This window comes from Balaenoptera borealis (genome assembly GCF_965194805.1).
Source record: "Balaenoptera borealis genome assembly, chromosome: 12".
NCBI classification, from domain to species: domain Eukaryota; kingdom Metazoa; phylum Chordata; class Mammalia; order Artiodactyla; family Balaenopteridae; genus Balaenoptera; species Balaenoptera borealis.
Window position 1 is genome coordinate 89548655 of NC_138869.1, and position 16315 is coordinate 89564969.

Here is a 16315-nt window from a genome sequence, read left to right on the forward strand (position 1 = left end):
GATTTCTTATGCTTCTTTCAAGTGGAAAATTAGAAACACTGGTTATTTGGGCATATTTTGCAAATGCACAGGTAGGAAAATGAGAGCACAAAATATGATTGTTGTATAAATTATATAAAGAACTGTGCAGGTTGGTGGCTCTATGACACTTTACAGATGAGTGAGTTTTGTCTAATGGGTTTGATTTGTAATCTGGTACATGAACACTGTGAGCTAATACCTGCTTTGATTGAGGTGGAACCTGGCCTGAGTCTAGGGACAACCCAGTCAGGTTCAGCCTTTGTAGGTGAGAATTCCAGGGTCTCCATCTACCTCTGGTGAACAGAACCGTGTGAAGGAATAGCTGTAGGAGTAGACACTCCAGGTCCTATTAGCACCACCAAATTGGGAAATAAGCAGGGAAGTTCTCTTGGTGCAAAGCTATCAGCTATGGCTTAAGGGTGGAAGAGTTCACGAATGAATACCATGATGTTGGACATAATGGAATGGATGATAGCAGAGTGTGTGTGTGTGTGTGTGTGTGTGTGTGTGTGTGTGTGTGTAGGCTGTATGAATACATTTGGGGAATTAGCTTATTTTTGGAGTATAACAGATTTGAATGGTAATTATACCGATCCAAAGGAGGAAATTAAAATGTGAGAATACTAAAGCACCTTAAGGAAGGAACTGGAAAACATTTTGTCTCCTTTTGAAGACAGAAGATTCTCTCTCTCTCTCTCTCTCTCTCTCTCTCACACACACACACACACACACACACACACACACACACACGGTGCCAAACACAAAGTGGACGTGGCTTCTCTCCAAAAACAGCCCATGCAAACTCTAAAAGGGTATCCTTCAATTTTTGGCTTCCACTGGGTGGGGGGAGGAAAACAGGACCTGGGTGGCCTCTTGCATAATGGGAGCTCTCGGGCGGGCTTGAGCAGGAATGCAGGCAATTTTCCTGATGCAAATGACTGTCAAACCAGTGCTGTTTGCAGACACTTATCTCCCTTCTTGGCAGGAGAAAACCTGGGTCGGGGGAGGGAGGTGGAGAAAAGCCCAGCATGAGTGGTGAGTGGTTGGACATAAAGGAGAAGCTATTATCCCGTCAAAATAGAACTGATATGGAAATGCTGGGCTGGGACCAAGAGGCAGGTATTATGAGATATAAAGAGACTTTCTGCTCGCCTCTGATTATGTGGTGTTTAATTACATGACTTTGGTTGTCTAAAGCCTGTCTGTGCTCACCAGCCAGTTCATTCTTTCTTTTTCATCTCCATCATTCAACAACCAGATCCTATCAGCCGTGCCATTTTAATTCCCATCTTTCTTTTCCTGGGGTCTGAGTATCACTGTGGTTTTAGCTATTTGACAGATATATTGCTTTCTTGAGATATTCAGAAATCATCTATAAGTCATGGGAGGTTGAGGCAGTGGACACATCATGACCCTGACTTCCCTTGTCTTAGTTCTACTCAGTTACTCCTTTTCACTGTGTGTTCTTCACAGTCCCAAGAAGTGCACTACTGTCTATTGATACTTGGAACTTTTAAGATACAACTGCAGCTGCTTCTATTTTTTATCTATTCTCACAGTGACCTAGCAGATGAAAGAATAGTGGAAAGTGGCCATAACTGCTCTGAGGTCAGATTTATTAGCATATTTTTAACATTTAACATGAATTCAGAAATACTGTTTGAACAAATAAACATCAGAAGTGTTCAAAAAAATCTGAGACTGGAGAAAGAATGCCTTCTACTGAAGGTATAAAAAAATTAGACTTGGAATAAAAGGTAACACTACCTTTAAAGGCAATGATGGTAACTATGGTATGTTAATTCTGAAAAACTCATAATTTATGTAGGCTAAGAGTGGAGGGAAGAGTTCCATAAAAATAAATATTGAGATACCTCTTATGCAATGATACTCTCAAAGTCTGAAGTCAAAATATATTCCCTGAATTTTGTTCCTCAATTGCGAAATGATCAGTATTGTGATTTAGAAATGCATGTTCTGGGAAAAAGTTATTTAGAATGGTTTTAAAGACGCAACCCTACCTCAGAGGTCAAGACGTGAGTGGCCAGTCTTTCCTCTCTACAGTCTAATCTGCTCAGTGAAAACAACAGTGAATGGCAAAGAGCTCTGAATGTTCATGTCTTGACCACAGAAAAATTCACAGGAGCTGCAGTCCACGTGAACTTGTCTTCAGTCACTTTTGTACTTGAATCTTTGGTAAATTGCAAAAGGCAGTGCTAGCTGTAAATGCAATTAACCGCACACCTCATTTCAGGATGGCTGTTTCATCTTTCTCAGACTGAACAATGCTCAGTCATTTCTCGCCATGACATTTGTTCACCCCAGGCACACAGGGGAGGCTCCTGTGCCCACCATCACTTCTACATGTGGTGTTCCTGACTGATATTGTGCTGAGTAGAGCCAAGTGCCTTGCTTTTATTCTGGTCAGGAGATTGTGTGACAGAAATTGAATGTGAGCCAGAAAGGGGTAAAATGTCGTATGTCTAAAAGATTAGGTTGCCTTTAAAGGACACTGTTGCTATTGCAGGTTCTTTCAGGACTTGTAGCGGGGAAACATGTAATATAGATTTTGTTTTCTTTCTTTCTTTTTCGGTAAATTTATTTATTTATTTTGGCTGCGCCGGGTCTTAGTTGCAGCATGCGGGATCTTTTAGTTACAGCACGTGGACTTCTTAGTTGCGGCATGTAGACTTCTTAGTTGCAGCATGCGTGTGGGATCTAGTTCCCTGACCAAGGATTGAACCCGGGCCCCCTGCATTGGGAGCTTGGAGTCTTACCCACTGCACCACCAGGGAAGGCCCTAGATTTTGTTTTCTAAGGAAAATGTAGGAAATCAAAGAGCATCCACTTCCGGAGAGCTTGCTGAATGGATGAGGAAATATGGATGATTCACAGAACATTTTAAAGTATTGATGCTGGACAACATTATTATAATTATTAAAGATGAAAAATGGAGAATACTTGTGCTTTAGATAAATCCTTTTATAACAGGTAGTTGTTCTCATAGTTTTTATGGATTTAAATTCTACTAACCAGAGAACACACTTTATGTTCTTATGCATAGAATTTGTACTTTGTCATAGTATTCAATATGAGAATATAATAACTACATTATATGGTTATCAAAACCTTAGATAATTTTGTGTTAAATGCCATTTACTAAGTCTTCCAATCATACCTCTAATCTAAGAAGAGGGCTGGCAAACTATGGCTAGTGGGCCTAATCCAGCCCACTCCTGTTTTGTAAATAAGGTTTTATTGGAACACAGCCAAACTCATATGTTTACGTACTGTCTATGGCTGTTTTCACAGTATAATGGCAGAGTTGAATACTAGTTGTATCAGAGGATGGTGTGGCCCACAAAGCCCATCTGACCCTTTACATTAAAAGTTTGCTGACTCCCGACCTAAATTATTAAAATTTTACAAGACTATAAATATGTATATAATCTTTGTATTTGTATAATTATATATGCACATATGCATATCTATATGTGGCTATATATGCATATATACACATGTATGCACAGACATACATAGATGCATAAGTACATATAAAAGCATATATAGATACACATGTGTATATATGGGTTTACATGTATATATGTGCATATTTGTGTATACATGTGCACATGCTCAAAATTTTTTTCCTTCCGGTTTCATTGAGATATAATTGACATACAGCACTGTATAAGTTTAAGGTGTATGGCATAATGATTTGATTTACATACATCATGAAATGATTACCACAATAAGTTTAATGAACATTTATCATCACATATAGATACAAAATTAAAGGAATAGAAAAAAACATATTTTTTCCTTGTGATAACTCAGGATTTAGTCTCTTAACTTTCGTATATAACATACAGCAGTGTTAATTATATTTATCATGTTGTACATTACATCCCTAGTACTTATTTATCTTATAACTGGAAGCTTGTACCTTTTCACCACCTTCCTCCAATTCCCCCTCCCCTCCCCACCCACACATGCTCAAAATTAATTGAATTCTAGGTGAGCCATCACTAGGGAATATCTTTAATTATATTTGAAAAAAAATCGAGGTCAGCAGCCCCTTTTCTGAACATGTTGTACTGGTTCCCCTCTACAGCAGTGGTAAATAATGCCTAATGCAGGTTTTATGGAAAGCATGTTCTATGTCTCTGTGACTCATGGGTCTTCCTCTGGAGAAAGCACTGCTATGAGGGTGTTTGAGGGCCAGTGTTTCTTTGCTGCTGATGCAGGAGGCGTGCGGTGCCGGGACTTCAGCGCCGCAGGCTCAGCGCCAGGTTCCTGGGTGATGCCTGCTGCTCTCCCACGGAGGGACGCAAAGCCCCAAAAAGAACAGAGGAGAAAAGAGCACAGGAAGAAAACAAAGGTTGACTGTACTTAACAATACAATGTAGTGCAACATTGCTAACTAATTTTAATTTGGGGGGGAAGAAAGTTAGTGTTTATTTTAGATTCAAAGCCCCTCAACCCAGGTATTAATTCATTTAATTAGTCATTTAATAAACGGCTAATTGAGCATTTACTCTGTGTCCAGAACTGGGCTAGGCTCAGGGGATATAAGAGTACACAGGATACAATCCTGCCCTTGAGGACCTAACAGTCCAGCTCAGGAGAGAGATGCATGAACGCTTACACTGGGGGAGCCGTGAAGCACATGTGGTCCGTGCAGGGTGCTGCAGAGCCCACAGGAAGGACACCTAACCTAGTCTTGCAGCCTTTGGGGGTAAGGAAAGGGTTTCTAGAGGAAGCAACCTCTAATCAAGAGTGAAGTGAAAGTAGAAGTTCGCCCAGCAAAAAGACACCGGTAAGAACCTTCTCTGCATGAGAGGCAGCTTGTGCAAAGGACTAGAGTTGGGAGAAACCATGGTGTTGGGGTTATGCAAATGGGCTGGGAGGCTGGGCCCAAAGACAAAGGGGGGTGTGTGTGGCTGAGGGGCAGTGGGGGTGGTTCAAGGTTCACTTAGAGCTAAAAATCTGAGCAAGGTAGCTGACCTTCTCCCCCCACCATGCATATTACTGTCCCCAAGGATCCCAGATCAGCCTTCATTGGATCTCCCAGATCAAATAGGAGGATGTGATACTCTGATTCAGTGCCACGTGCAGCCATACTGGAGCCTGAAGCGAAAAAAAAATAATATATATATATATACATCCCTCGATGCACTTACCCCAAAATGCTCCATAGGTTGAATCAAGTGGAAGAAGCTAATAAAATCTCTACAGTCAAAAAACATGTCTACGTATAAAGTCCCACATTGCCCAATCTGGTCGCAGGCCACTGTCAACCCTCATAAAACCGCCTCCCCTGGCCAAGGTTGGGCTGATTAGAATTCCCATCGCACAATAACAGAGATCACTAAGCAAACATCAACAGATAGCCTGTCTCTACCTATATTTTTGATATTTTGTTCATCGTGGATTTTTTTTTGCCCATAACTTAATCTATAGATGAGACTAGAAAGATAAGTAAGCCTAGGTAGTGAAAGGTCTTGTGAAAAATAATGAGTTTGGACTTTATCCTGAGGCCCATAAGGAATCAACTGAAAGGCTTTAAGTAAAAGAATGAAGGGATTGGAGTTTTTGGTTTAGAAATCTCTCTAGCTGTGGGTTTGAGGATAGATTTGGGATATTAGATCTGAAATCCACTAAAAGTAGAAATTAATGGGATTGTTATTAACTTTATAAAAATGGTCCACAATACAAAATCCCTGTAAATGAGAAATACATTTATAAGTATGTAGTGATTTGTACATATGTCTGAAGGTAAATATTTGATTATGCACAGCTTTTCAAAAACACACTCCTGTGTTTTTGCAAGTGATCATCTGTTTTGTTGAGATTCTCAAAGAATTAGTTGAACAACTCAATGAACACATCACAGAGTACAAAATGCAGAAGAAATGGTTTTAAATCCAAATTCAAGAAAGCAGGGCTTCCCTGGTGGCGCAGTGGTTAAGAATCCGCCTGCCAACGCAGGGGACACGGGTTCGAGCCCTGGGCTGGGAAGATCCCACATGCCGCGGAGCAACTAGGCCCGTGAGCCACAATTACTGAGCCTGCGCGTCTGGAGCCTGTGCTCCGCAACAAGAGAGGCCGCGATAGTGAGAGGCCCGCGCACCGCGATGAAGAGTGGCCCCCACTTGCCGCAACTAGAGAAAGCCCTCGCACAGAAACGAAGACCCAACACAGCCATAAATAAATAAATAAATAAATAAAATTAAAAAAAAAAAAAAAATTCAAGAAAGCAAACAGATTGAGGAAGTTTAAAAAATTAAGGGAGAGGGCTTCCCTGGTGGCACGGTGGTTGAGAGTCTGCCTGCTAATGCAGGGGACACGGGTTCGAGCCCTGGTCTGGGGGGATCCCACATGCCGCGGAGCGGCTGGGCCCGTGAGCCACAGCTACTGAGCCTGCGCGTCTGGAGCCTGTGCCCCGCAAGGGGGGGGCCGCGGTGGTGGGGGGCCCGCGCACCGCGATGAAGAGCGGTCCCCGCACCGCGATGAAGAGTGGCCCCCGCTTGCCGCAACTGGAGAAAGCCCTCGCACGAACCGAAGACCCAACACAGCCAAAAATAAATAAATAAATAAATAAATAAATAAATAAATAAATAAAGTAGCTATAAAATTAAAAAAAAAAAAAATTAAGGGAGAAAATGAGGGATTTGGCAGTTTCAGAGTAAAGGCTAATATACATCTGAAAATCCTTCTCCAATGCTGTTTCCTTCACCTGTAATACCCTCCCGGCCAACCCCAAATCAGGCTCTACTCCTAAGAATTTTCCGATTGCTCCAAAGCATTCAATCTTCCATCCCTCTTTAGACCATTTAGTAGCGCGCCTGAAAATTGAACGCGCGTGAAGATCACCCAGAGGACTTATTAAAACAGAGTTTGGGGGTCAGTACATCTGGGGTGAGGCCCAAGAATATAGATGTCCAACAAGTTCCTAGGTGATGCTGCTGACCCGGGGCCACACGCTGAGAACCAATGCTCTAGAACGGTGCTTGTTTCTCACTTTAATGTGCATACCAATCATCTGGGTCTCGTTCACATGCAACGCCTAAATGAAAATCAGTGGTTCTCAATAAGGAATGATTTTAGTCCCAGAGGACATTTGGCCATGTTTGAAGACATTTTTGATGTTTATAAATGGTGATGGAGACGGGGGTGTTCATCTAGTGGATACAGCCCCGAAGATGTTTCTAAATATCCTACTGTGCACAGGACAGCCTCCCACAACAAAGAATAATCTAACCCAAAACATCACTGTTGTGAAACTCGAATCTAAACCATACAATTTAGATACCATCTTAGACCATATTCTATTGTCTCTGGCAACTGTAAGGAATGCAGTTTCTTCAGGGCAAGTACTATGACTAATATAGAAATTCTGAGGCTGCCCTTAGGGGCAAACTCCACCTCCCACCCCACTTCCAAATGCCTAACACAGTGCTTATATTGTACTATATGGGGGGCACACAGGAAAAGCTTTTTTTAACTAACTGCTCAGGATTGTTTAAGCTAGTGGTTCTCAGCGTGAGGCTGTATATTGGAATCACCTGGGGGATGGTCCTTAAACGCACAAATGCCTGCCTCCTACCAGCAGAGATTCTGATTTAATTGTTCTGTGCTTGTTGGGGGGGCGGTTTTGTAAGCTCCACAGGTGAATCCCATGAGTAGCCAACTTTGAGAACCACGGGAATTCAATCTTGCTAGTGATCCAGCAATTGAAACAATGAGACTAAGAAGGGACATTTGTAGTCTCTTGATCATATGTACCATTGCAGCTGAAGAATGAGTTCTATTCCAAAACACGTTAGACCCATAAAATGTCATTAATTTAGCAAGCATCTGTTGTGTACCACGTCGGGTTGTGCATTATGCTGTGTGCTAAAAACACAAAGTTGAAAAGTTTGAGGGCTCTGTCTTGCAGGGAACTCACAGTGCAACAGCGAAGTGAACTACATACAATACAATAAGTGCTAGAACAGAAGTCTGTGCAACTGCAACGTGCCAGGGTCACACAGGGGTTACTTCACAAGGGAGGAAGTGGCTTGCTCTTCCCTGGGACACTGAGGGAAAGACTTCCTGAAGAAGGCAACCTCCAAGCTGGGTGTTGAGAGTAAATGGTGGTGTTTGGGTGTGTCAAGTAGATCAACATGGTTGGACTGTCCAATGTTAAAGGAAGCAGGAAAAGTGGTGGGGAAGAGGGGAACATGGCACAGAGCTGGGGAGTCAGTAGGACCATGTCATTAAGGACATTATGTTCAGGGTTTGGACTGTAGAGACAAGGGGAGCCAGGGATGGTTTCTAAGCAGAGAAGTGATGTGAGAAGGTGAGTGCACCACGATCACCCCATCCTCGTCATACTTGGTAGCTGTAACTGAGCAGGGGGTGCCTCGTGTGTTGTAGTCTGTGTGAGCAGTGCCCCCTGGGGTTGTGCAGCACTGTGGCCCTGCAGCCCTCACCCCCAAGCTTGCTTAGCTCACCCTCCTTGGGCAGAGAGTCTAGAAGATGACAAACCATACAAGGGGGTAGATTAGCCTTTAGGGATTACCAGCTCCCAGACCAGGTGTAGCTGCCCAGACCCCTCCCTCCCCCCCGGTTGCCTGCCTGCCCGTGGGCTGCTTTCCCTTTGTCCCACCCGCCCCTCATGCTGCCGCTGAGGATATAGAGGGATCCTACCAAATGGTTCTTCTCCGGAACTGTTCTTCTCCGTCCTCATGGACTCATTTGGACCATCCTTTGCCTCTTCAGCAGATCCTGCTGCTGGGGCCCCAGCTTCCTCAGCAGCCACAGTCAATGCCAGGGAAGGTCTCTGTGCACTTCCAGGCTGAGCATCCCCTTCAGAGGGAAGACACGTGGCGGAGCTGAGAGGCCGATCAAGGCTGGGATCCTGCACTCCAGCACAGCCCTCATAATAAAAAGAGAAGATGATTCAGACAGGGAGGCTAAATGCCTGCATATTCACAGACAGCTTTGGCCTAGTTCTCAGCCATTTTACACAAATCACTAACTTCTTCCTATTAAAACTGAGCTGTTAATTAAAGCAAACTTGAAGTAGCATCTTAATACCTAAAAAATTCAGCCAAAAAATAAAGGCAAGACCCGTTGCTGATGAAATTATGGTGAAATTAATTTATTTATATACTCTTGGAGGCATTGTACATTTATATAATCCTTCGGAAAAGCAATTTAAGAACCGTCAAGATACTCATAGCCTTTAACACATTATTGATAAAATAAAAAGCTAAATGCACAAAGATGCTTGTTGAAGTGTTGTCTGTAATATCAAATAACTAAAAACAACCTATATCCTCAACAATAAAACGTCGTTAAATTATAGCATATCAACAAAATTAAATGTTATGACCTATTGCAAAGAATAATTAAGAAATTAAGTAGAAATAAAATGCTTTAATCAGCTAGAATTATATTCAGCTGTAACAGACAGCCTAACCACAGTGGCTCAAATATAGTTTATTTTTCTCATAAACCAAGAAATCCAATTTCAGTATTGGTTCAAAGCCAACATCCCTGTAATTCTCCTGAGCTTTTCCTCTTGGTCACAAGATGGCTGCCAAAGCTCTAGCCATCATGTCTTTGATCAATGTAGGAAGAAGGGGTAAGGGAATTCCCTTTTATCATGAAAGTGAGAACGTTCCCAGAAGCACTCCCAGCAGGCATTCCCTATGTCTCTTTTGCCAAAGCTGGTTCACAGATTACCCCCTAGCTGTAAGGAAAAACGAGAAACAGGATGATTACAATTGGTTTACCAAATCTGATTCATTACCTGGGACCAGGCACATTGCCACTTGGAAGCAAGATCAGGGTTTTATTAACAAGAAAAAATGCGGAAATGAGTATTTAGGAACAAAGTGAGAGTATCTTCCTCAAAATCAAATAATATGAACCCTTTGATGACAGCTGTGTCAAACTATGTATGCATTCAAGCAAAGGTTGGTTGTGAAGAAAGATGCAAAAGGAAACGTGTATTTGTATATAGGATTATGCATGTTTTTCCTAAATTTTCTATAACACTGTTAATATAATTTCTAAAAGGAAGCAATGCTTTGGTGTAGAGTCAAAGACAGAAAGAAAATGACTCCAAAAACGCTGTGGCCTTGTTTATATATGCTCACCCTTCACCAAAAATTGGTTTCAGCTCTCAAAACTCATAATGATTCCTCATCAGGTGGTTATTCTTTTCAAACTGAAAATGATATATTTACCTGAGCAATCACGTTTGTCCTCCAGATCTTCTTTTTGCAATTGTGCCATATTATCATCAAACCTTCCATTTGCAAATGTTCTATTCTCATTGAGCGAGAAGGTGGTCAGACCCTTAGCATCTGTCTTGTTCTTAGATGTCGGAAGTATATATGTGAGGCTGCTGATTGTATTTACTGAAGGTGAAGCAAGTTTGGGGGAGTGTTGCAAGGAGAAGCCTGCTGGTCTCCAGCCAAGGGTTTTAAAGGGAAATTCCTTCTTTGGTTGAGGCTTCGGCTAAGTGGCTTCTAGGATTTCTTCCAACTCAGAGTCCTCATTTGTCTGAGCTGAAGTTGCTGTTACATGTCTAAACAGAAATTCCAGGCGGTTAACCTCCCTCCAGTATCTAAGGATGGTTATAAAAATCAATTTGACAACTACTAGTCTTATTAAATAATTTGAGCTGTAATTTGTCAAGTCTATGGGCAAACAGAAGCAGTTCAGGGGCTCAGTATATGACCTAATAAATATGAAATAGAACTGGGGGGAAAACCCACAATGAGACAGTAGAGGAAGTTTGCCTCTGTGCCCTGACTCCTCACTCCTGACGGTGGTTCCATCTTCTCTTGTGGCAGCCCCCTTGGGGCTCCCCCTCCCTGCCGCCCTTCACTGGGGTGACCCTAGCAGCAGCCATTTATTTTACGTGCTTTCTATTCTATATACCCAGCAAAACTTCCTACTTCCTATCCTTTAAGAATCTTTCTTCTTCAGGACACCTAGCGAATGTGATAACGAGTTCTCCATTTCAGGTGCCCTACACACGTTCAAGCAGTAAACTGTCTTCCAGAGATGCAGTGGTGGGAATCTCAGGTTCACTCTGCCCACAGATAAAACAAGGAAGTGGGGGAATTCCCCGGCCGTCCAGTGGTTAGGACTCGGCGCTTTCACTGCAGAGGCCCGGGTTCAGTCCCTGGTGGGGGAACTAAGATCCTGCAAGCCGAGCAGCCAGCAACACCAACAAAAATTCTTAATCGTCTCACTTCCCAGCCTTCCTAGTACCGAACCTCTGATGGCTATCTTTCATCCAACACTGACACTGTTCTATTGCAGGCACGTTAAAATAAAGGCCATCGCTTGATGCCATTTTGTTTGTTTGGTTCACAGCATGTTTTAAGTTTGAAACACTGTCTTTGTTTAAAAATTGTGAGGTTTCACATATAAATCCAGATTTCAGGCATCTCTTGCAGAATCAGAAGATCTGGCAACCCTGGGCCAACATTTCTCCCGGCTCGGCTCTCCATAGAGTTGAATCGAGGCTGCCTTTCTTGGACAGGATAAAGCTCCCTAGGGCACGGTCTCCACCGTTTACCACAAAGGCCAGGGAGTTTGTGGTCACATGTCATCTTTTACCTTCCTGCTTCCCTCATTTGCCTTACCTTCCTGGCTCTTGAAGGCATTTGAGTTTAACCCTGCTTTAAAGATTGCAGACAGTGCTCACTTTGTATGGTTGTGCAGGACTAAAAATGACTGTGTAAGCTGAAATCATGCAAAGTTATCTTGATAATCAATAGGAAAATGAAAGTTGTTCCATAAACTTTAAAAATGTTTGTCAAAACATTAAACAAAAAGACTCTTTTACCGCCAGTTATAAATAGGAAAATGAAAAAAATTGCAAAACTAGTATTTAGTACACTGTAATTTAAAGTTTTTTTTTCTTCTTATTTATTTGGTTGCGTCAGGTCTTAGGTACGGCAGCTGGGCTCCTTAGTTGTAGCATGCGAACTCTTAGTTGCAGCATGCATGTGGGATCTAGTTCCCTGACCAGGGATTGAACCCCGGCCCCCTGCATTAGGAGTGCAGAATCTTAACCACTGCACCACCAGGGAAGTCCCTGGTACATTGTAATTTAAACGTTAGAAATACTGAGAATTAACGTGTTTTATTTCTTTGTAAAAAACTTACCAAAAGCAATTTAAACTGTACTTGACTTCTGTATAATATACCATATGGAGCAAGCATCTTTTCTACACCTTAGCAAATTGTCATACTCCTTTCTAAGTATGGATCGGCTTCCAACATTTTGTCCTTCGTGATTTCAATGTCATAAAATCTCTCTGAGAGTTTTTTTTAGTGAGAAGTTTTGGCCGGTATCACTTCCTCTGAGACATCCTCATCCTCTCCTTCGTTTATGTCAGTAAGTTCTCCTTCCCAAAGTTCCTCTGACTGAATATCTAATCTCTACAACATGGCAGTGACAGTATTCCCACAGTTACTTATTACTTCTATAACTCGCCTTACATTCAGTTGGAATTTCACTTACGACATTATCCCTTTTTGTTTCTCTGTTTATTGGCCAATTCCCTCTTTCAATTATCCATTTTGATAAAACGTCACATGGTTTTATCACTGAGAGATAATGAGGCAACAAAACTACACCCTTTGCTGTCTGTGTGCAAACTGACATGACCAGTCACGGACCATAATGCAAATCTGTCATTTCCATGAGTGATTTGTGGACTGAGGAGCTATAAGTGAAGTTTGTACCTATGCAATCGCTCATGGTTAATATACTGCAGGAACTGAAATTGGAACCGTGTAGTTGAGGGACTGGTGTTACTTAATTAAATCATGGAAACGGAAATTCATGCATATTGGAATCATGCAAAGTGAGGACTGCCTGTAATGTCTTTTGCATTTGTGACAAGACAAATTATGAAAGGTTCATAAGATCTAAGATTTAGAGTGGACTTTAGAGGTCACCCAGGCCACCTGGCCTCCAAAGGAAGGGTCTCCTATAGTATTCTATCTTGTGACCATTTGCAGAGCCCTTGAGAAAACAAACCATTAGCAATTGCTTAAATAACTCAGTGCCACCAATTCTTAGTAAAAACCTGTTAATACAATATCTGACCACCAGGTGGAGTGCTTGGCTCCCTCTCTTGCCCCCGCCCCCCGCCCCCAGGGCCTTGGTGCTAAGGGCCAGAGCTTTGAAAATGTGATGGTGAGCACAAAAGGAGTTGGAACCCTGAGTCCATATGGTGAACTTTCTCTGTGGAATCCTTTCTTATCCCAGAAATCAGGTACAGGTAGAGGGACGTGGGAAGGCCTGGAGTGAGATTAGACTAGTTCATGAAACTCTTCCCTTGACCCACTGTCTCCAGGATGCTGTTGTTTTTTTCCCTTGATCCTTTGAGGTGAAGTTTGGTTATGGGCCCGGGTGATAAGGATGCCACTTAGTCAGTTTTGGTGGACACCTAATCTAAACAGAAGAACTCCTGGCTCCAAGTGGCCCAGAACACTGGGAGCCCTTGGTAAGAATTCCGTGGGCCTAAATCCACATGTAGGATTCCATAGATGCCCCCAGACACTGTGTATAGATGTCCCTTGGGAACCTAGCTGGGGGACATGATCATAATAGTTAGCTGGTTAAGGTTCCAGAATCCTGGATTCCATCTGTCTTGTGGAAAATTACCTTGGTGCAGTGTGTGTGTACCTCCTAGGGCACTACCAGGCAAGCTATCCAAAAGGTCACACAACAGAGAGGCTCACAGATCAAATTAAAATGCTCAAATCACATGGGTTATTAATTTAAAATACACAGGGAGAAGCAAGTGGTAGTAACACAAAACAGGATGTAAATGGGGTGGAAGGACCATGGCGCCTGAATCCTAGGGTGTGCAAAGTTCATCTGTTCTCTTTCTTTCTCTCTGTCTCTCTCTTTCTCTCCCAGCCACATCAACCTTCACCACTGATGCTTTGGTTTGTAAAAACCACAACTGAAGCTTGAGCAAGAGGGTCCACAGGCAGATGGTGTCTGGAGCTAAGGACACACACTTGTCAGAGAGACACAGGGATGGGGACAAGTATGCCCTTGTCATTAACTAGGTCATTAATTAGCTTAGTGAACAGCCATGAGTTTTATTTGTAGTTCATGGAGAGAGAATGCATTGGCCATGATGGCTGACACCAATGGTTGGCCGAATTAAGGCCTTAGGAACATTGAGTGTTCATGCATATTTTGTATCCTGAGTATTTGGATTTTCTTGTTAGTGCTTCATATGTCTCATGTATATTTATTATTTCATGAATATTAGGATTCTCCTGGCTTGTCCACTCTTTTCTGTCTACGTTTAACATACACATGCTCTACTTACTAGCTATTTATGTTTACTTAGCACATCTTATGAGTTTCAACCATCCTATTTGGTTTTTTTCTTCTATGGCATAGCTTTATCTTCTCAACAGTGCAACAAATGCACACTACAAGTCACCCTCTGAATATTCACTGTTTCCATTCTAACATATCATACAGATATGTTATTATAAACCATCATTATTAAACGATATGGAAATACCATCTTTTAAACAAGTCACCCGTATCAACATGAGTCCATTCAGTCCAATCTTTTCAGAAGCCCCGGGGCTGTGACTGCTGTCGGCTTCTCCAGACCATGAGGCCTCATGAAGCTCTGTATATCCAGGCGTCATATCTTTTTCATCTGCTCTATTGTCTTTGCAATGTCAAGATTCCTCTTTCGGTGTTGAATTCTTATTTGTTGATTTAGCTCTTGTGCTTCCTTATCAGAAGCATTGTTTGTGATGTTTGTGTAATTATCCACCTATTAACGTTGATTTCATCATGTCCTCTGACAGGTCCAGAAGGTAAGACCTTTATCTTTTGAGCACATTGAGACATAGTCTAAAAAAAGCACATATTACAACCTGACCACAAATATCATTACTTTTTAGATAAGCCAACACTCTCATTGTGAAAAAATATCCAGAAACCAAGACTGAAAAAGTATGCAGAAACTAAGACTGAAATTTTTATTTCTGATATAGTATGTTTTGTGGTACCTGGCCTGTTTTATTTATGTAAGTACAACAAGAGGTATTGAGTATTGAACCTATGCAATTAACTATATCACAACAAAAAAGTTTAAAAAATAGTAAATGTACTTTGCATAGCTTTCAACTACTTTTCAAAGTAGTAAGATCAATCAATATATGACATCTTTTCTACAGAATCGTTTTTCGTTGAGTTTTCTTGACAGCCTATCAGAAGAGCTTTTATAGAAAGTTTTCTGAAACCTGAGGGATCAGTTAGGGCAAGATACCAGTTGAAAGTGTGTTCAGTGTTCAACTGACAGATCAAGACAGCTTAAGGAGTAATTCACAATGGAACATTAACCACAATCAAATTCATTATTTCAGTCTTAGGTAATTAGTTCTTGTTTTTTGATCTTGGGTTAAGCTCGACTTTCATGAAGTCTGCTTCATGACTAAAAGAGTCCTGAAAATCCCAATTCTCTCCTTGGGTAGAGTCTGGCAGGTATCAGATACCATCTGTTATTGAGATTCTTTGATGTTTCTTCTAAAACTCAATTTCAGAGCTGTAGTTTGTGGTAAGGGCCTTTAGACGAGTGTAAGGGAAAAACAAGAACCATCTGTTGAGGACAAGACAGTATAGGTCTGGTTAATTTATTATATTCAGTATGGAGAAGGATAAAATCTTCTATTTAGGTGCGATGCTGTGAATAGGGAAGCCTCTGACAACCCCCAGGGCTTTCTGACTTACCTCATGAGGTGTATGCTATACTTGCCACTGAATGACAAGGCCATTTGTACCTGGGCACAAAGTCAGTTTGTTGGCAGTTTGGTGTCAGTCTTTGTTTTGTGAACATTGCACATCCCAGGCTTTACATGGTATGGTCCCTCCACTCTGCTTGTAACCCTATTGTAAGCATATTGATAGGACTCCACCTTACTCCCTTTGTATCTCTTTTTGTGTTTTAAAATGATTGAATGAAATATGTGATTTGAGCCTTTTAACTTGGTCTGGGAGCCTCTCTGTTCCGTGACATCTAGGATAGTTTGTCTGATGGTATATACTTGGAGACTTCCATTGCATCAAGCAATTTCCCATATGACACCACCCATCAGTCACTCCACATCATTAAACTTCTTTCTACCCTCCCAATATGAAATACGTGTCCTTACCTCCATTTGACTGCTGGGAAACTGAGACGGGCTGGAATGTAGGTCCCGTAGCTATGGTCCTCTGACCACACTCTTT

The 16315-nt window shown here is 41.9% G+C and overlaps 1 long non-coding RNA gene across 1 annotated transcript in view; it reads left to right on the forward strand.

The window, feature by feature from the left end:
* LOC309607673 overlaps positions 1 to 6271 on the forward strand; it is a 223221-nt gene extending 216950 nt beyond the window's left edge. Inside the window, exon 3 of the long non-coding RNA XR_014232497.1 lies at positions 6143 to 6271. This is a non-coding gene — a long non-coding RNA (uncharacterized lncRNA). The remainder of the gene's footprint in view (positions 1 to 6142) is intronic.
* The last annotated feature ends 10044 nt before the right edge of the window (positions 6272 to 16315 follow it).